We start from the raw sequence: 20957 nt of genomic DNA, 5'->3' as shown, positions 1-20957 counted from the left end.
CTAAAAGAGGCCCTGGATAACCTTAGGCCTGGAGCTCTGGAACTGCTGTCCATGACAGGCCCTTCAGAACACAAAAAGGTGATTTTAATGATGTTAACTTATCTATATATATAAAAGCCTAAACAACCAAATGACTGAACAACTGACTACCATGGGGCAGATGCTCAACGCAGGAGCTGAGCCCTGGTGGTCAGTGTGCTCCCACAGCCAACCTCCCACAGTCCCTCCCCCAAGCCAGCCAACCTCCCATGGTCCCTCTCCGTGGCCAGCCAGCCCCAATTGGCCCCAATAGCCCTGATCAGCCAGGCCGAGGAACCCTATCCATGCACGAATTCATGCACTGGGCCTCTAGTTGTAATATAAGCCAAATGTGAGTTTGTGAGTACATTTCACAATACTGTTCCTAGGTATTTTCTTTTAAACGGGGGCTGGAGAAATGTCTACCTTCGTGATCACAAAGAATGTGGGCCACTCTGGGAAGCACCCTCCTCTGCTAAGGATGAGCAGCTCGACCTCCTTCACCCCACCTTCATACTGAAGATAACATTTCCCTCATTGTCCCCCCCTCTACATCTCTTAAGTGGCTCCAGAATCCCATCCCATCTCTCTCCTCCCTCCTTGCCAGGCCACCCTCAAATCTCACAGGGGCTAGATCCCACAGGCAGGTCTTCACCTCCATCCCTTCCCCACCTCTCAATCTTATGAGATACACGCCATGATTAACACCATCTTCATTTTACCGATGGGCACGCTGAGGCCAAGGTGGTAAAGTGACTTGCCAAGGCCTTTGAGAAGGGACTCAACCCTAATGGGTCCTGTGTCCAGTTTCAACTACAATGTGTGGCTTTCCTGAGACACGGACCAGATCAGGACAGGGACAGGTCGACTGGGAAGCCCAGATGTGACGCCCAGGAGCCTGCTCTGTCCTCTCCAGGTTCCCCATAAGCGGCACCACAGGTGGAAATCCAATTCCATGTGAGTGGAGGGAGCAGAGAGTGAAAGGGCCCCAGGATTTCCCTGTGCTTCTCAGAGCTCCTTCTTTCTCAGGGCCAGGCCCAGAAGTCACCGTTTCAGAGAGGGCCCCACTGCTGGCCTTTCGCTGACTTGGGGGAAAGCCTAGGGAGTGGCCAGGAGCTTTGCTGCCCAGAGAAAGGCAGACAGACTTCCCAGGACCACCGTGGCCAGATGTATGGCCTTAACTTCCAGTCTCCGGGCTGGATGACCCATGACGTCTGTTGGATGGAGGGAGGGAGTACATTAGCAAGGACTAGAAGCCAGGATCGCCCACATGGAAGTATTATATGTTAACAACCATGAGGATGAAGGTGTTGGTGGTGGTGTCGGTTACCATTTACCAAAACTACCTGAGGAGCCAGGGTCTGCACAAGACCGGCCTATTGATGGTCCCCTGCCTAGGAGGTGCTATCCCTCCCACTTCACAGGAGAGGAAACTGAGGTCCAGAGAGGATAAGTAACGTGCTCCAGGTCAATTTGTCATAATAACTACAGCTCCTCCAGGCACTGTTCTAGGAGCTTGATACACATTCACTCATACCATCCTTCCTCCGGCCTCAGAGATGCTATTCCACAGACACAGCTATGGGCACCGAGACCCACATCACACTGCTGAGAAGTGGCAGAGCTGCGATGCAAACCCAGGCAACCTGGCTCCTGCGAGCATGGCTCTAACCACAGGGAGCGTGCCCCTCCGCAGTGCCAGGATGCACACCCAGGTCTGCATGGGGCAGGGCCTATGGACTTCCAGCATCTGTGATGCCTTGGGGCTCCATGAGACTGGATTCTGTCCGCCTGGCATAACCTCCATTGCTTTTCTACATTTCAGGGCTGGTTCTTGCTTCTGGCTCAGCTCAGCCTTCTCCTCCTGAGACTTCCCTGACTGCTCTCCAAGCAGCTGGGACTAAGAGAGCTGTTCTGTGTCCCTGCAGAGCCCCGTGCACCTGCCTCTATGGGTTTGGGGGAGGGGCCATGTCTGGCTGCGGACTCATTGAGTTGGAGACAGAGCCGGGCACCCGGGGTCAAGGAGAGATGCCAGGACTGCCAAGGTCTGGGAGCCAGACGGGGCGTTCCTTTCTTCTGGATCAGAAAGCACACGGAGCCAAGTGAGTGACCTTCCCCCTAGAGCACATGTGTCAAACACAAGGCCCTCGGGCCAAATCCATCCCGCCAGGCCTTGCAATGTGGCCAGCACCGCGCTGTCATCACTGCACTCCGCTGCATTTCCATCACAATGACAGTTTATGACTGTTCAGTAAACCATTCGGCCCGCGATTTAGGCTGGATTTTAGATTTTGGCCCCTTCTCTGATTGAGTTCGACACCCCTACCCTAGAGGCAAAGGAGACCTCACTCAGGCCTAGGACGTACCTGAGGGTGCAAAGGAAGGGCCAGACTGAGGGGACACACCAGCCACCTGGAACACCTGAGTGACGCGCTGACAGGTGATAGAGAGGGAGAGAGAGACAGAAATAGAGAGAGGCAGAGGTAAAGAGACAGAGAGGAAAGACACACAGAGAAAGAGAAAAAAAGAGACAGAGAGATAGAGACAGGGAGACAGAGAGACAAAAAGAGACAGAGGTGGTCAGGGATAAAGTGAGAGGGACAGAGAAAGAGAGGCAGAAAAATAGACACACAGGGGCAAGATCAGAGAGACAGAGAAAGATACAGAGTGAAACAGAAAAAGACCGGGACAGAGAGAGAGAGAGAGATAGGAAGACAGAGAAAGAGAGAGATGGATGGATACAGAGAGACAAAGAGGGGATAGAGAGTTAAAGAGAGAGGCGAGAGGCATAGAGGGAGACACACACACAGAGAGAGATAGAGATAGAGGTAGAGGTAGAGGTAGAGAGGGAGGGAAGGGGTGGTACCGCTGCTGAGACCAGGCTGTGACACTGCAGCTGTCAATCTTATCGTCTCCATTGCCAGGCCTCCTGCTTGAGCTTCCACAGGGTGGGCGGCCAGCCTGGTGGTACTTCTAGTACCCAGATGCCACCCAACGAGGAACTGAGCAAGTTCACCAGGGAGGGGGGGCAGCCAAGCACAGCTCATAGGCAGCATCTTAAATGTATCACGTCCTGATTTTCCGCCATCGCCCCCACCCCACACTGCACCTTGCCATCCTCCCCTCTCAGCAGATGCCCACCTTAGGCGTTAAGCTGGAAATGTGGGGAATCCCATGATTCCTCCTGTCCAGCCTCCTACACTTGGGCATCATCATTGACTCCTCTCCAGCACGGCCTCCAGCCCCGCTACCTCCTCCAACCCCACAGTCGCCACTCGAGTCCAAACCAGCGTCATCTCTCACCTGGACCAAAGTGGAAGCTCTCCTTGGGCCTCCCTGCCTCCCCATCCGCTCCTCTGACATGCCTGGGCCCTCGCCTGGCTGCCCTTCCCCCAGGTTTCTCCAAGTCAGAATTCCTACTAAACACTGACACCCCCACACACACATCACCTCTTCGGTGAAGTCTCCCCAGCTCCTGCCAGGGTTTCTCAGGCTGTGGTTGACCAATCACCGGTGCGAATGATTTTGGTGCTCCACAACCACAGCCTGCCTACTTTGGGGGTGGGAGCCTAGCCAGTTGCATTTTTAACAACGAGCTGAAATTAATAAGGGTAGATAATATACCTGTGAGAGATGAATTCAACCTGGTTAGCCATTGGGGAAATGAAATTGAAAACCATGGTGAGATACCACTAAACTATTATTATTATAATAGAATGTCTAAAATGAAAAATATTGAAAATGCCAAGTGCTGACAAGGAAGCAGAGCAACTGAAATTTTCACACATTGTTAATGGGAACACAAAATAATATAGCCACACTGGAACTGAGTTTGGCAGTTCTTCTAAAGTTAAATGTAAATTTGCCATAGGTCCCAGCAATCCCAACTCCTGGCTGTTCCCAAATGTTTATAGCAGCTCTATTTATAATCATTAAAAGCCGGAAACAGATCAAATGTCCTTCATGGGGTGAACTGATAAGACACACTGTGGTACATTTATAGAATGGAATACTAACTAGCCAGCAGCAAATGTGAATGTTGATACCCACAACAACATGGGTGAATCTCAGAGAAAGTGGGCCAAGGAAAGAAGCCAGTTCCCAAAGTATGGTTCTATGGATATGGCACTCTCCAAAAGACCAAATACTAGTGATGAAAGTGACTAGTTGTCAGATGTTAGAAGAGGGGCTTTGTGACATAAAGGGGCAACAGAGAGAGATTTTTGGGTGATGGAACCATTCTGTGTCCACGTTGTGGCATTAATAGTCCCATGAATCTATATATTTGTTAAAAGTCATAGAACTGAACACCAAAACAAAGTCAATTTTACTCTGTGGCAATTAAAAAAAAATCAAATTAAAAGAATAAGCCAAAGCATGTAAGCTCTTTCCTCAAAACCTCTAACTTAGGACAGAATCCAAACGTCTCCCCACAGCCCAGGAGTCCCCACCAGACCTGGTTTCAGGTACCTTTCTAGTCACATTTCAAAATATTCCTTATGACTCTCTACCTACCCCAAAGGTCACTCACTGTTCCCTCTGCCTGGAATTCTTTTCCACAGATATTTCCAAAACCCCTTCCCAAACTTCATTCGTGCTTCTGCTAAAATACTGACTCCTCAGAGAAACCGTTTTCAACTGGTAACTTTTCTATAATGGCATCTTCCTATGCTTATGTTATTTCATTTTTCTTCATGACATTCTCTACTAACTGACGTCACACAACATACTTGGTTTATGATCACTTTCTCTTTCCCCACCAGAACACAGATCCATGAGGATAGGGGGCCTCTTGGTACTCTTATGGGTACATCCCCTGTTCCTAGGACACAGCCTTTCACAGGGTAAGAACTCCCATAAATATCTGTTAAGTGGAGTCACGAGTAAACCCCAGGGATGAGCACAAAATGATATAGCCACACTGGAACTGAGTTTGACAGTCAATGATGACATTCCAAAGGCTTTGAGCTTAGAGCCATGCTTTGGCTTCTTGGTAGCGCCTCTCAAATCACCTGCCCACTTGGTCCCTAAGTAGAGCAGCCCCAGGCCAGAATATTTAATTTGCTGTTGGTGCTTTAAAAACGAATTCAGTTCCACAGCTCCCTTCTAAGTACTGCTTTTTTCTGGTACTGGGTTAGGTAACTGGCAGGAGGATGAGCTGGGAAGGGACAAGGTTGCAAGCAAATGCATTTTTGGTGTGATCCACTCAAGGGTTACTGAGGGTGGGTAGGACAGAGGACGCTATGGAGAAGTGCCCCTAGCCTGGGCAAGGAAGTTTGAAGTGAGATAGAAGACAGAAAAAAATAAAAATAAACAAATGGGGAGAAAAAAAAACCTACTCTACATCTCTGCAACACTTTTCCAAGGTGAGCAAATACACTAGCATGCACAGAACACCTACTCTAAGCGTTCCAGATTCTCTCCGACGGTCCTCATTGAATCCTCCACCCACCCTTCAAGGTGGGTTCTACCGATCCCATTTTCATAAATGAGTAAAGCCGAGCACAGAGAGGTGAAGCAGCATGCCCAAGGTCACACAGGGATATGGATCGTCTGGTCTTTTAAACTCAGGTGTGTGTAGCTTCCAACCCCATTCATTCCTTTTCCACTTCGGATTTTAGCAGCAATATTCGGGGGCGTGAGGGTGAGCCCTGGCCAGAGGGACCAGAGGACCTGCGGACCTCAAATAGGAAATGCCAACCTGGACACAGGTGACCGGCACTTCTCTAAAACTTGGCAAAGACCGGCACAGACAAGTCGGCTGCAGCAGATGCTGACCACCTTCCAGCAAGCGCGTCCTGAGGATCTACTCTGCGACAGTCCCTGCACTCAGGGCTCCCACATAACCCTGTCCTTTCATTCTCCTTACCATTAACAACCCTGTGACCACGTGCGAAGGCATCCAAACAGAATGGTCTAGTACCATGGTCAGCAAACTGCGGCTCCCGAGCCACATGCGGCCCTTGAGTGTGGCTCTTCCACAAAATGCCATGGCCTGGGAGAGTCTATTTTGAAGAAGTGGCGCTAGAAGAAGTTTAAGTTTAAAAAATTTGGCTCTCAAAAGAAATTTCAATTGTTGTACTGTTGATATTTGGCTCCGTTGACTAATGAGTTTGCCGACCACGGGTCTAGTAAACCCTGCAAGCAAGCAAGGACACCTGAGAATCCCCTACCCCCAATCCATGCTAGTTAGAAATGCTACAGTTGCCTTAAAGACAGCACAGTATGAAGACCCACACAACTGCAAATAGACTTTCTTTTGCTCATTCCCTTTTAAAAATCACTATTCAGGGTGGAATACCCAAAAATCATGTATAATACAATTCGAGGTCAATTAAACTACTTTCACAGGTATTTTTGGCTTTGGATGATTTTCACATTGTACTACAGCTTTGGAACCTCAAGAAGGAGTAAGCCACAGCTTGGCAAGGCCGTAGGCCTCCTGGCAGGTACTCCTTCTTGACAGATAATCAAGAAATCTTAGCCCTAGCCGGTTTGGCTCAGTGGATAGAGCATCGGCCTGCAGACTGAAAGGTCCCAGGTTCGATTCCGGTCAAGGGCATGTACCTTGGTTGCGGGCACAACCCCAGTAGGAGGTGTGCAGGAGGCAACTGATCAATGTTTCTCTCTCATCGATGTTTCTAACTATCCCTCTCCCTTCCTCTCTGTAAAAAGTCAATAAAATATATATATTAAAAAAAAAAAAGAAGAAAAGAAAAAGAAACCTTAGGTCTAGGCAGGATGCTACAGGCTCCCACGTGCTGCACGTCTGATGACAGGGGCACGGAAGGTAGACCCTTCCCACGTGACAGCTCCCACCACCTGCCCTCTCTTCCTTGAATGGTCTGCTATCTGCTCCCCCTCTAACTCTACCTACTACCACTGGCTTTGCTCTCCCACCCTGCAGAATAATTATAACTCCTCTTTCCTCTGATGGTCATTTGAATATCTGAAGCCTGATATGAGAATGACTCTTAACATTATAGGGGTTAAGAGAAAGGTGGAGAACCTGCACTGTGCTTAAAAATTGTTTTTTAATTGATTTCAGAGAGGAAGGGAGAGGGAGAGAGATACAGAAACATCAGTGATGAGAGAGAATCACTGGTTGGCTGCCTCCTGCATGCTCCTGGGGATGAAGCCTGCAACTAAAATGAGGCATATGCCCTGACCGGGAATCGAACCTGGACCTCCTGGTTCACAGGTCAATGCTCAACCACTGAATCACTCCGGCTGGGCTGCGCTGTGCTTTCGGATGACGACTGGATGTTTTTTCTTTCTGGATGGACATCTCTGCACATCCATGACAGCGACAGCCGCCTCCCCCAGGAGGCAGCGCCACAGATGCGTTACGTTCCACGTTTTGTCGGCCGTGCCCTGGAAACGTGCAGCTTAGTTGGGAAGACAAAGAACAGAGACCACATGTCATGTGGACGTGTGCTTACAGTGGGATGAATTAGGTGCCAGGCACACGCGGGGAGAGCGAGTGGGGCCTTGGCCCAACCACTGGGAAAGCCTGCTGACCCGTGAGCTTGACCCTCAGGAAACATAGCTTACACCGGAGGCCCCTCAAGGAGACCTAGGTCTCAGAGTCGGCTTGCTTACCACCCGCTGTCATGTCCCAGACGCCTGCCAAATGCCAGGTGCCGAGTAGCTCGCTGTCCAAGGAGTCTTATTCTAACCCTTTGGCACTGGGAAGGAGGCCTGAAGGTGAGAATAACTAAATCAAATGATCCCAGAGCTCTCACATGAAGGTTTTCAAAAAACTCATAACAACAATACAACTTCAAACACCTAAGACCAGGAATCGTGGTCCCTGACCCCTGCGGTCTATCAGCTCCGAGTGACACAGTACAGGTCCCCTAACTTCCTGGGACCTCCCTTTTCTCAGTGATGCTTCAAGGGGCCTGGAAGGTCCCTTTCGGACCCAGGGTTCCCTAATCTTCTTTTGTCTCAGACAGTAAACTGGATAATCCAGAATAATCTGGCTGAACCCGTCAATCTTCCAATGAGTGAGTGATTTTCAGTCGAAAGGAGAGCACAAAGGAAGCACAGGGAGGTGAGATTCCAGCTCCCACCCTCCCATCATCCTGCCCTGTGCTGCCAGCCCAGCCCACGCTCCTGCACCGGTGTAGATGCCAGTCTCCACATTTCCTAAGCAGCGATCACGGGAAAGTCACCGAATCTCTGTTCCGCCTTGTTACCCACATCTGTAGAGTCAGGTTAACGCCACCTAATCCCAGGACTCCTGGGAGGGTGAAGTCCACTAAAATGTATACAAGCGCCCAGCACCCACAGGACACACAAATTAATTTAATTAATTAATTAATTAATTAATGTCCCCCTGATTCATTCCTTACCCACCCAACCCACTTCATCAACAGACTCGGTTTCCAAAGGCTTTTGCAGCCCCAAACAGACTCTAAAACCCAGCGGGTCCAACTCCCTTCCACCTCGGTGACTGACAAAGGAGGCCTGAAGAGGCACGGTGACTTGCCCAACGACCCACGTGCTCTCCAGTGGCAAAGCCCGACCCAGAACACAGGGCGGTCACACAAGCCACAGAGAGAACCTGTCCCCGAGGAAATGGGGAACTCCCTCCTTATGACACAATTCTGAAAAATGAAATTCAACAGAACTTTTCATTCATGTCTTTTGGAGGGTTGCAAGAGAGAAGAGGCATCATCGCTTGTCTCCGAGTTACCTGTGACATAAAGGTCAGAGGTTCTTGCTGGCAAGCAGCCTCTCCCAGGTACTGGGCTCCCTTTGCCACTCCCCACTTCTGCTCCTTCCGTTTACACCCTGAGGCAGACAGGCTTGCACCGGGAGCAACAATTACTCCAGGGTCAGGCCCTTGCAACGACCTGATCAAAGCCCCTGAGACCACCCAGGTAGTTTTGCAGGAAGCTCAGGCCAGAGTCTACCAAGGGCAGCTTTGCTGCTCCGGGAGCACTGAAGGGGGAGCCCAGACAATGTGAGGAGGGGCCTGGGTGGCACGCCTTCCTGTTCCAGCAAAGCCCACCAGTCAGGGAGCATTTGCCAGAGAGCGACAAGAGCATGCACACACACACACACACACACACACACCGCAGGCATCCCCCAGAGCTCAGAGTGCCCTAGCCCAAGCCTCACCTGGTGCCCTGGAGCAAACAGGCCCAGAGAGGGAGACCACAGTGCCCAAGCTCCCACCGCATGCCTGGGCAGCCAGGGCACACAGCCAGCGCCTGACCTTCCTTCTGGAGCTATTTCCTTCCACCTGCCCCCAGGCTCCCCTCTGCAGGCCCTCTCCCTCTTCCAAAACCCTGAGCTCACCTCCAAGTCTGAGGGTCCCGCCAGGTTAAACAGCGCGCTCAGAAGCAGGTGACAGTTTGGCAACTCATCCAGGAGGACCTCTGTCAGGCCACAGCAGCTGGGCCCTGCCTGTCCCCAGAGGAAAGGAGAGACCGCAGTGCCCAACTTTGCGAGGGCTCTCTCTTCCCTGAGCGATCCTTCTCCTCCCGCTCCCTCCTCCCCTCACCCCCTCCGGGTCCTCCTCCGTAGTACTATGGAGACACGTGCTCTGCTGAGGGGGAGGCGATGAGGAAAGTGCAGCTGTGTATTGGAAGGAGGCAGGCAACAAATCTGCTGCCGTTATATACACTCACACCTCGCGGGCGAGGAATGGGGAAAATAGCTCTAGCTGCTGCCACGGAATTATTGGAATTATTAACCCGTGCACTCCAGCTCCGCTCCTCACACAGCTGAAGCCGGAGAAACAATACACTTAACCAATGGAGTGCCAGCCAGAGACATTACATCATCAGCCGGCTCCATCATTGGCCAATATTCCTAGAGCCCCCAGTCTCCTTCTAGGTGCTTAACCCTTTCACGCTTGAGTGTTTGGTTTGAAGGAAGATTCCTGGACCTAGCTTTTATCAGAATCACCTGAGGTGCTTTCTAAACATACAGATCACTCCAATTCTTCTGGGGAAGCAGGAACCCTGTGTTTTAAATAGTGTGCAGAGTGTGGGGGACCACGGGTCTAGGAAACTCTTTCTCTGCAAAAGGTAAATGAGGGGGCATTTTTCTGAGCACGTATGAGGCGCTCCAGCTCAGTACTTTACAGGATCATCTCATTTGTTTCCTTCCCTGAGCAGCAGATGGCTATTGGCTCCATTTCACAGCTATGAAAAGTAAGGCTCAGAGAGAAGTCCCTGGCTCGTGGTTCTGGAAGGTGGGCTGTCTGCATCCTACCCGGCTACCCCATTTGAAGCTCCACCATGAAATCAAACCCAGCCATTGTTCTACCTATTGCCTCCAGGGTTACAGAAAAGATAGACCCTTCCGATGAGTTGTAAAATGCCAGTGGCCTGTGAAGAACTGAGGGAGTGAAAAGAATGAATTCCCACAGGAGGGAGTCAGAGATCATGAAACCCTTTGGAGAATCATTCTCTCTCTCGTTTTCTGCTGCAAATCTCAGCTTAGCTGCCACTTTCTCTAGGAAGCATCCACTCACCCCCAAACCCAGGACAGGTGCCCCTGTTTCAGGCTCCTGAGGTCCCTGGATCTGTTGGCTGCAGCTGCTTATTTACCTGATACACCCCGCAAGGTTAGGGCCATTTCCATCTTCTCCACTAGCATCTGCCCAGAACAGTGCCTGCCACATATGAGGACTCAATCAGGACCATAGGAGTCAGGTGGAAAGGGAGAGATGGATGGGGGGGGGGGGAAGGGCAGGTGGGAAGGGAGAGAGGATGGAAGAAGGAAGAAGAAGGGGGAAGGAGGCAGTGAGGGAGGAAAGGTCTTTGCTGAAGTTCGAAATGGCATCGTGTTAAGATAGGAAAGGTGAAGGCCTGCAGGCCAGGGACCCATATGAATAAATGACGGACCATGGGCAAGTTCATTTTGGGGTCGTCTGAAAATGAGGACAACAGCATCTTCCTCATGTGCTACATGAAAGAGTGGCCCAGGCTTGAATGTGCTCCTCTACATTTTCTCTCCCTGGGTCTCATGCATTCTGTTGGCTGACTTCTGATTGCGGGCAAGTCCCACGTTTATCTCTCCAGCCCAGACTCTGCCCACCTCAGGTTCCATGTGGAGATCGTGAGCATCTCCAAGAAAGCATTTGAGTTTTCTCCCCTCACTCCAACTTGCTCCTAACCCAGTCTCCTCCACTCTGTGATTGGTGCTCCCTTCCACCCAATCGTTGTTTTTTTTAATAATTGAGGTGACTTTCATATATATATATATATATATATATATATATATATATTAAAAGGAACCATTTTAAAGTTAATACTTCATAATATGTGCAATACCACATCTGATTCTAAACATTTTCATCACACCCACAAGGGTAAGGGGAACCCACTTACCCTTTAAGCAGTTATGCACCATTTATCCTCCTTTCCCAAGCCCGAGGCAAGCCATGAGCCACCAATCCATTTTCTGTCTCTATGGATTTACATATTCTATCTATAATAATAAAAGTGTAATATGCTAATTAGGCCAGATAGCTGAACAACCTTCCAGACGAAGCTGGGGCTGCAAGGTCTGAGCCCCTTGCACAAATTTCATGCATCGGGCCTCTAGTATATATATAAAAGTCTAAGCAACCAAACGACCAAACTACCGACTGACAGATTAACTGGCCACTATGACATGCACTGACCACCAGGGGACAGATACTCAACACACAGGATGGGGCTCCCCCCTGTCTGGATTAGGCCTGTGGGTATCAGGCCAAACCTAGCTATCCAACATCCTCTGAAGGGTCCCGGCTTACAAGACTGCGCAGGCCAAGGCAAGGGAGCCCACCAACGCACGAATCTGTACACCAGGCTTCTAGGGATATATAATAAAAGGCTAGTGTGCAAATTGTCCCCACAAGAGTTTGACTACTCGCTATGACATGTTCTGACCACCAGGGGGGTGGCAAGGAAGGCCCCGGCCAGCAGCCAGAAAGCCCCAATGGGCCCAGGTCACTGGCCAGGCCTAGGGACCCTACTTGTACACAAATTTCATGTACTGGGTCTCTAGTTTCCTATAAAGGGAATCAAACACTATGTGACCTTTTGTGACTGGCTTCTTCCATTCAAAATATTTTGAAGGTTCAGTTGTAGCATGTATTAGCACTTTATTCCTTTTTTTTTTTTTTAATATATTTTATTGATTTTGTACAGAAAGGAAGAGAGACAGATAGTTAGAAACGTCGATGAGAGATGCCTCTTGCACATCCCCACTGGGGATATGCCCGCAACCAAGGTACATGCCCTTGACCGGAATAGAACTCGGGACCTTTCAGTCCCCAAGCCGACGCTCTATCCATTGAGCCAAACCGGTTTCGGCTACTTTATTCCTTTTTATGGCTAACATTCCATTGTGAATTTGTACTACATTCTGCTTATCCATTCATTTGTTGATGGATATTTGGCAATCTTAAACCAAAATGGTTTAAGGACAATCCTCGATCCTTCCCTTTACTCTATTCACCAAGACTAATGTATCATGTCCTATACATTTGACATCCAAACTATAGCTCCAATCCTACTTTTCTCCAATATCATTGCTATGGTGCAGCCAGGACCCCAACATCTCTCACCTAACTGCAAATCTGTGACAAGATCCCATTCTTCTCTCTACTCCACTATCTGCCTCATAAATGTAAATATAAACCAGCTCATCCATTCACCTCTCCCCTACAGAGCTTGTCTCCTAGAAGCACGAACGACAACAAATGCTATAACACCAGGTCATTAGGCTTAAAATACTCGAAAGATTTTTCACTGCAGTTTGAGGAAAATCCAAGCTCAGCATGGCCTTCCAAGGCCCCATCTACTTCTCCAAACTCCTCTCAGGCTGCTCCCCAGTCACGCTGAGCTCTAGTCCTCCACCTCATGGTCCTTGAGCAAGCTGTTCTCTCTGCCCCTTGGTCTTGATATCGCTGCATCAATCTTGTCCTTGCAATCTCTGTAAACATCACTCCTCAGACTGACCTTCCCCAGCCACTCTGTTAAGCAGAGTCACCCTCCATCCATTCCGATCATTCAATCAACCTGTGCTAAGCACTGTGCTGGGCTCTCAGGATAAAGCAGTGTTCTGAATGCCTGGAGCCTTCAGACTAGCGGGGAGGACCAACAAATGGATGGACCAGTGCCATGAAAGGAGAGTAAAAGGGAGCAGACCTGCTTTACACAGGATGGTCCAAAAGGCCTTTCTGAGGAGGTTAGATTGAAATGGGGGATGAGAGGGCTCAGCTGGGAAGAGCTCCTATCACTATCTCATCCTGGCTGCTCAATGCAATGCTGCATCCTCCATGGTTTGCTTTTGAAGAAGCAAAGCATTTCATGTCTGTCTCCCCTCGGGGACTGTATAGTATTTTCAGCACCTAGGATAGCACCCAATGGGCACTCAATACTCGTTGATTCAATAGATAATTGGATAAAAATGAATGAGTTAATAAATCCACCAATGAAGTCACTTCAAGAAGCACAACAAATCATAGCGTTCTGGTATTTGTTGCTACTGATACTGACTTATTGCCAAAGGACTCCTGCCCTTTAGGGTTTTGGAAAACTGGGCTGCCTGTACAATGAGAATAAAAGCACCTAACTTGGAGGATTACCGGATCACTGGAGAGAATGGACAGAGAGAACAGGCACTCAATAACAGGCAGCAGCAGTCACTGTGGCTGGTATAACTAAAGGTTCTTTCTTTACAGAAGCTAATGTAGTCAACTCAACGCCAAAATCCATTTTCAGACGCAGTCACGGACGTTGGTAAGAAAAATGAACACTCTAAGAAGTGCCTGCTCTGCGCCGGGCACAGGGCAAAGCACTTCATCACTTATCTCATTGCTTCCCAGCCCATCCTTCCAACTGCTGCCTGGGACAGCTCAGCCCCACCTGCAGCCACGTGCTTAACCCCCAGCTGCCAGCAATGCTGTCTCACAGCCTGCAGCTGAGTCTGCCTTCAGACACTGTCCTGCGCAAGGGGCACCCGAGGGTACGCCCCGCTCTGGGGATAGCCTGCACCCCCTGGCTGCTCATCATGGGCCTGCACAGGCCTGGCCCCTGCCCCAGGGGTCAATGGATTCCATCACAGATCAACTTCCCTCTCCCTACTCCAGAGTAAGACCGCTTCCCAAGAATCCCTCCCCCCCCCCCACACACACATACACACAGATCTCATTCTCTTGAGTCTTTTTCTCAGGGAACCAGACTATGCCATGCTTTCCTTTGACATCAGAAAACTGAGGTTCAGAATGGTTAATCATGTCCCCTTCCCCTTCTCCCCGGTGCCCAGCTAAAGCAACTTTCTGGTCTTTGACTCTCCAGCAGACCTTGCTTGTCACTGTCACTACAGCCTCTAGTGGCTGAGGCTGCGTCTCTGTGAGACAGCAAGAGGGGCCTGGGAAGGGAAGGCCAGCAGGTAGGAAAACGAAAGCAGGGGTGCCCTTCACACTCCTCCAGGGGCCATCCTTGATAACAGAGAGGAGGTCACAGCTTCCAGAAACAACATGAAAATGACCTGTGGAAGCAGGCATCACATGGACACCATCTCCCCGCCCTAACGAATCCATGGCTAGAAGGCAGGGCGGGGGGCTCTTGAGCACACGGGGCTTCCTGAAGGGGCCAGAGTATTTGCAGCCAGCTCCTCGAGTAGCTACAACTCACCAGCTTTCTCCTGCTCCAGTCTCCACCGATTTTCCACCAAGCTGCCACAGGGACCGGGTCACTGCACGATTTCCCCACTGCCCTCCCTCATCCCCCGACAAAATTCCAAATAGCCTAAGGCCACTTTTCAAGGTCCGTACATGCTTTTGGCCCCTGTGGTGTTGACAGCTAATTTCCTGCCCCAAATATGGCCCCATCTTATTTGGTTGTCTGACGTAGGATTACCTGGATACTGAGCTTTTCACTTTTTTAAATATATTTTATTGATTTTTTTACAGAGAGGAAGAGATAGGTATAGAGAGTTAGAAACATCAATGAGACAGAATCATCGATCAGCTGCTTCTTAAACAACCCCTACTGGGGATGTGCCCGCAACTAAGGTACATGCCCTTGACCAGAATCGAACCCAGGACCTTTCAGTCCGCAGGCCGACACTCTATCCACTGAGCCAAACCGGTTACGGCAGCTTTTCACTTTATCTTTGCACAAGAAAATCTATCTGGACTCCCATCCACTCCCAACATACACAGGTTTCAGCCAGGTTAATTCTCCTGCTCCCCTAGTGCCCACTCAATAGTCACCTCCTCCGTGAAGCCTTCCTGGATTGCTCATAGTCTTCCTTTACATTTCAGTTCCCTGTATTGCAGTGCACTATAACTGCTTCTCCTCTGGTCCTTCTTGGCCCCAGGAGCTCCTCCCAGGCCCTTCTTCGCGCCTCTAGGACTTACTTAGCACAGTGTCTGGCCCACAATAGGAGCCCAATAAATGCTGAATAAATTACAAGGGGTGCGTGGTCAGGAAAGCAAGCGCTTGGAGAGGTTTTTCCTGCGCCCCAGGATGACTAGGAATAGTTGAAATAGCATGACAAATCTGACCCCAAACCCCAGGACAACAGGCCAGAAGGTCCTGACGACCTAGGCAGAGCAGAGGGGCCGGTCGCTGCGGCCCCGACTCCCCGGGCCAAGCTCTTCCCGGGGCCGGGCCGTGGCGCGGGGTGCAGAGAATGCGAGGAGCCGCTACCCGGAGCCGCCCTGGCTCCCGGTCCCTCAGCATCCCCCGCACGTGGACCCGTCGGTTGGTCCTAGGGTCGGGGGCAGGGCCGGGCCGGGCCGGGCAGCAACAGCCTGGGGAGGAAGCGCGGCGCTCTCGCCTCGCTCCCTGGCCCCGCGGCGTGTCCGCATCCCGCGGGCACAGAGCTGGGGCGCCCGGGGACGACGAAAGGACGCCGCCGGTAGTCCCGGCTGGGGGGTTGGGGGTGCGGGGACTCCCCGCTGGCAGACACCCTACAAAGTCCACTTCGCCGCAGCGCTCTGCTTACCCCGGGAGCTGCCTGGAACGCGGAGCCCGCGGGAGTCCAGGCCGCCGCGCCGCCTGCGGTCCTTCCTCTCCAGGTGCAGGAGCTCAGCCTCCGCACCCCTCCGCACCCCTCCCCGCGCCGCGCAGCCCCATTGGCCCCGGCATCCAGGCCCCGCCCCCGCCCCGCCCCCGATAGCCCCGCCCCCGATAGCCTCGCCTCCCCGCGCCGCGTAGTCCCATTGGCCCTGGCATCCAGGCCCCGCCCCTCCTGCCCCGCCCCCGACAGGCCCGCCTCTCAGTACCCGGGCTCTTCACCTCCCCACGCAGGGAAAGTTGCTTCTGGACTCAGTTTTCACCTGGCTCAGGCATCGGGTGAGGTAATGATTCTCCATCTCAAGAGCGTCCAGGGCCCCCCTGGGGATCGCGAAGAGCGCAGCGTCCTCGGAAGCCGTCCTGGCCTCCCTGGACCTCAGGGGGCGCCTCTGAGAAACCCATGAGTCACTGTGGCAAATGTCTCAGACCCTGTGCTGGGCACTCAGCACCAGGCATGCAGCAGGGAAGAAGACTAAGTCTACTCAGTTAAATAGTTTCGGTCACAACAACACAGTAATGTACTGTTGAGACTCAGTCCAGATGGTCTCAACAACATATTGCTCTCTAGAGGTCTCGCCTTTGAACCTGCCCCATCTATGGGAACAGTGGGTGGGATATATATCCCAAGGACAGGCCAGGAGGTTTCAATTGCTCAAGTTCAGCTCTCAGGTCAACCACTGGCCTGCCTTCTGGATGATCTGCTTCAACAGTGGATGGCTGGGTAAACAGAGCTCAGGGAAGAGTCTGCAGCCAGGGATACGCACTGGAGAGTGTTCTGACCTGGGATTGTACAAGACAGGCTGGAGAGAGCTGTAGTGTGAGAAGAGAGGAGAGGTAAGGCCCTCAGAAAGATCTCTTCCAACATTTCCACTGACTGCCTGACCTTCGCAAGTGACCTCAGTCACTAAGAGGGAATGAACCCAAGCTCAATAACTAGGAGGGAGTAAGACTAGCTCAGGGATGGAAAACTTGAGGACAGGCAATAAGGAAGCAAGTGAGGTTGGCAGGGTATGACAGAACAGGGCGGGGTGAGGCTAACACCCCCCCCCTCAGATATGCACACCTGCCTGAGGGGGCAATGGACTCAGCAACAACTGATTCTTGCCATATGGGAATATGGACCCTGAGTTTCCAGGGGATCTCAGTTTGTGTTAAAGAAACAGAAAATCAGAATATGTTAAACCTCTAGATTTTTAAATGTTGGCAATTAATTTAAATTTTTTAAAAAAGAGAATGTATGGGTCAAGACTGTTGGACAGAATCCAATCCAGATATGGGCAGGATTGGCTCTTTGGCTGTTATTTTCCACCTCTGGGTTAGACAGTGCTTCAGGTTCCTTTAAGAAAGTCCTTGCGGTTTCTGTTCAGACACAGATGGTGACAATAGTGGGACATAAAAGGATCCAGGAAATCTCAGCTTGAAAACTCAGCCTCGCCTTTCATGGCATTTGCCTCTACCTGCCTAGTAGAGCCTTGCTAAGCCTCAGTTTCCCTACCTGTAAAAAATAGGAGGTCAGAGCTGAGCTCCTCCAAGATTTCTCCTAATTCTAACATTTGGAGTTATAACAATAGTGGGGGGGGGGTGTTTTTTTGTTTTGTTTTTTTAACTGTTGGTTTCTAAATACTCACAGAGAATTTGCTTGGGGGGAGGAGGAGGAGAATGGAAAGGGTGTTCTTTCCTGGGTCTGCCTATTCAAAAAGCCGTGCTAATAAGGAAAGGATCAAAGTGAAATAGAGGTTTAGATAAGAAACCAGGCAAATTATGGCATTTTAATTGCACTGTGAATGAGAATAAAAAGGCAATTAGATGCAGGCATGCTTAATGGTTTTCTATTGAAAATGCAATGTATGGTAGCCAGTTCTCCACATATATCACCCATGGGTTTGCAGTAATGAGATTCTCTGTCGTGTATAGGGGAGGTCAGCTGCATCCTGGCATTATTTATTCTTATGTGCCGAGCTGATGTAATGAGAATAAGCCCAAGAACACAGAGTTGCCCTCCATAGAGTCAGTCCCTTTTGTGCCCACCTGAGATATTGTTTAAAGCTGAGAAGCAGCTTAGGATTTTATGTCACTGGGTTTTGCGTAGGAGTGAACGTGGGGTTGGGAGCCGGGAGACCTGCCGTGTACTCACTGAAGAACCGTTCAGCCTTCTTCGTCAGTAAAGTGAGAGCTGGGCAGAAGGCAGCTCCAAGGGAGATACAGCATGTGCATGTATTCCCCCACATTTCTTTGAGGGGAAGTTTTCATAGTGTGGAGACCTGGCAAATCCTAGGATCAGATCTTTCCACAATTTACCTCCGAGTTTCCCAAAATCCTGGAGGCAGGAATGTCACCTAAGTTGGGCCAATGAGATGCTCACTCTTGGAACTTTGTCTCTCCAGAAAGTGACAAGGATGGAGAGAGGAGAGAGACTGGCCGTGAGATTGGTCAGCCTGAGGGTGGCTGCTGATGCTGAAGAGGCTGGACCAGTGGTTGCTGCTTGATCATGAATCTTGTAAGCCAACCTCCAGAATCCCCTAGGTCTCTGCCAGTTTCTTATGCCCGCTCCTTTATGCCATCCCGGTTCCCATTCAATGTTATTTTGTGACTCTCCCACCTCTACTAAATTCTCTTCTTGTGTTAGCAGCCCAAATTATTTCTCTTGCTTTAATATATATATATATATATATATATATATATATATATATATATATATATAAAGTATCGATGTTTTTAACTCTCTATCCCTCTCCCTTATATATTGATTTAAGAGAGGAAGGAAAAGGGAGAGAGATAGAAATATCAATGATGAGAGAGAATCACTGATCGGCTGCCTCCTGCATGCCCCCCATTGGGAATGGTGCCCACAACGTGGGTATGTGCCCTGCCTGGGAATCAAACCTCAAACTCCTGGTTTATAGGCTGATGCTCAACCACAGAGCCACAATGACCAGAGCTATTTCTCTTACTTTTAACCAATCATTTCAGTGGAGCTGGGGAGCAAAGAACATATTGCATCATAGGACCCTTTCCCCGGGGAACAATTCAGAGCAGGAAGTTGCATTCATATAGATGCACCCACTGCTCAGTAGGAAATCCAATCCCACACAGCAGTTGTGCTGTAGAATAATAATGATATTTATTTTTTTACAAGAAGAATCCAGGTGTGCTATTCACAACACATCTAAAAAGGAGTGAGCAAGCTCTAACAATAACCACACAATTGTAAAAATAAGCCCTCTTGTGTGTAAATCTGGCAGTTTACAAAGTCCTTTCCCATGAGTCCCCTCATTTCAACTCACTCCTGTGAGGTAGGCAGATTCCATCGTATTCATATAGGTCATGCTGATAATAGCTGTGACTCATTGAACACTTTTTGAGGAGCAGGCACTGTGCTAAATGCTTTACATACCCATATACCAACCCTGTTAATAAAATATCATCCCGTTTTATAGGTGACAAAACTGAGGCTCTCACAGTTCATATACATAATACACAGTTGAGGTGAGAGCTCACACAGTTGTCAGTTCTGTCTGAGGACAAATGCCATGTGAGCTTTTAAAAAATATATATTTTATTGATTTTTTTTATAGAGAGAAAGGGAGAGGGATAGAGAGTTAAAAACAATGATAAGAGAGAAACATCTATCAGCTGCCTCCTGCACACCTCCTACTGGGATGTGCCCGCAACCAAGGTACATGCCCTTGATCAGAATCAAACCTGGGACTTTTCAGTCCACAGGCGGCGCTCTATCCACTGAGCCAAAGGGGTTAGGGCCCATTAGGGCTTTTAGCACACAGCTTGGTATCATGTTACCCAGCTAGTGGGTGGCAAACCTGACCCTGGAACCCAGGTTCTGAGTCAGGAGTTTTCATACTTGCCAACAAGGGAAGACTCGATTCAGCGTTCCCCCCATAGCAACATTTTTAGAGTCATAGGAAAGATCTTTTCATATTTCCCCCTCCATCTCTCCCTCCCTCCCTCCCTATCACGGTGCCTGAAGTCTGCCTGAAGATGGTTGCTATGTCTGACGATTGATCCAGGGGGTGCAAATGTAAGGATGCCTGTGAGAGGCTAAATGCTAAGTGTTATCCGATGGAATAAAAAAGCTTTGAGTCCACTCAGGTTTCTCTAAGTACATCAGATAATCATGCTGTACACCATACATATGTGCAATTTTTATTTTATTTTTTTAATTAAGTGAAAACACATAAAGGTAAAAGTGGAAGAATTTTTCAATTATTTTTTCCATGACAGACATCCCCAGACATCCTGGGACCACTGGCTCCTAACCTCCCACCTGCCTGCCAGACTGATCACCCCCTAACCATTCCCCTGATGGCCTAATTGCCCACAACTACCCTCCCCTGCTGTTACCTGCCTCCTCTGCCAGGACCTGCCTCTTCCATGAGAGGTGGTAGAGACACTGAAACCAACTTCCTCAGCTCTGCAGGCTCTGTGCAAAGCCGTGCGACCCCCAGGCCTCATTGTAACCATGTAACCACCAGGCACTGCCTCTGCTGTGCATGCAGCCATATTGTGGCAGCCATCTTTGTGGTGGCCATCTTGTGGTGGCCATCTTTGTGTGGTGGTCATCTTGTGGCAGCCATCTTGAGACAATGTCGCACACAAGGACCACCTGTACTTTTATTAGTATAGACATAGATTAGTTCTTGGAAACATGTGAAGTATTGCCTTGAAAATAATCAGTATCATCAAATGTTACACGTTTTACTTTCAAAGAAGGAATGAAGCAATGGCAAAAATGTGCGCTGACATTCCTAGAGATATGGATTCAAATCCTGATTTATTACTTCAGTGGCATGTGTGACCCTAAGCAATAATAATAGTAATGACAACAATTGTGCACTTAGGCACCAGACTCTGTGCTAAGTGTTTAACCACCGTTATTTTTTT

The 20957-nt window shown here is 49.7% G+C and overlaps 1 protein-coding gene across 2 annotated transcripts in view; it reads right to left on the bottom strand.

Moving 5' to 3' along the window:
• Positions 1–16110, bottom strand: part of SYN3 (synapsin III) — a 372118-nt gene extending 356008 nt beyond the window's left edge. The window contains exon 1 of one of the 2 annotated variants that reach the window (XM_045587543.1): positions 15988–16110. The gene's annotated coding sequence lies outside the window, so the exon portion shown is untranslated. Of the gene's footprint in view, positions 1–9327; positions 9753–15987 lie in introns of those variants that run through there. The other variant, XM_036457421.2, reaches the window with a different exon arrangement.
• Positions 16111–20957: the final 4847 nt, after the last annotated feature.

The sequence above is a fragment of the Pipistrellus kuhlii genome, unplaced genomic scaffold (assembly GCF_014108245.1).
Source record: "Pipistrellus kuhlii isolate mPipKuh1 unplaced genomic scaffold, mPipKuh1.p scaffold_m20_p_3, whole genome shotgun sequence".
Classification (NCBI taxonomy): Eukaryota; Metazoa; Chordata; class Mammalia; order Chiroptera; family Vespertilionidae; genus Pipistrellus; species Pipistrellus kuhlii.
The sequence above is the reverse complement of the archived record's forward strand: the minus strand, read 5'-3'. Positions and strand labels throughout refer to the sequence as shown.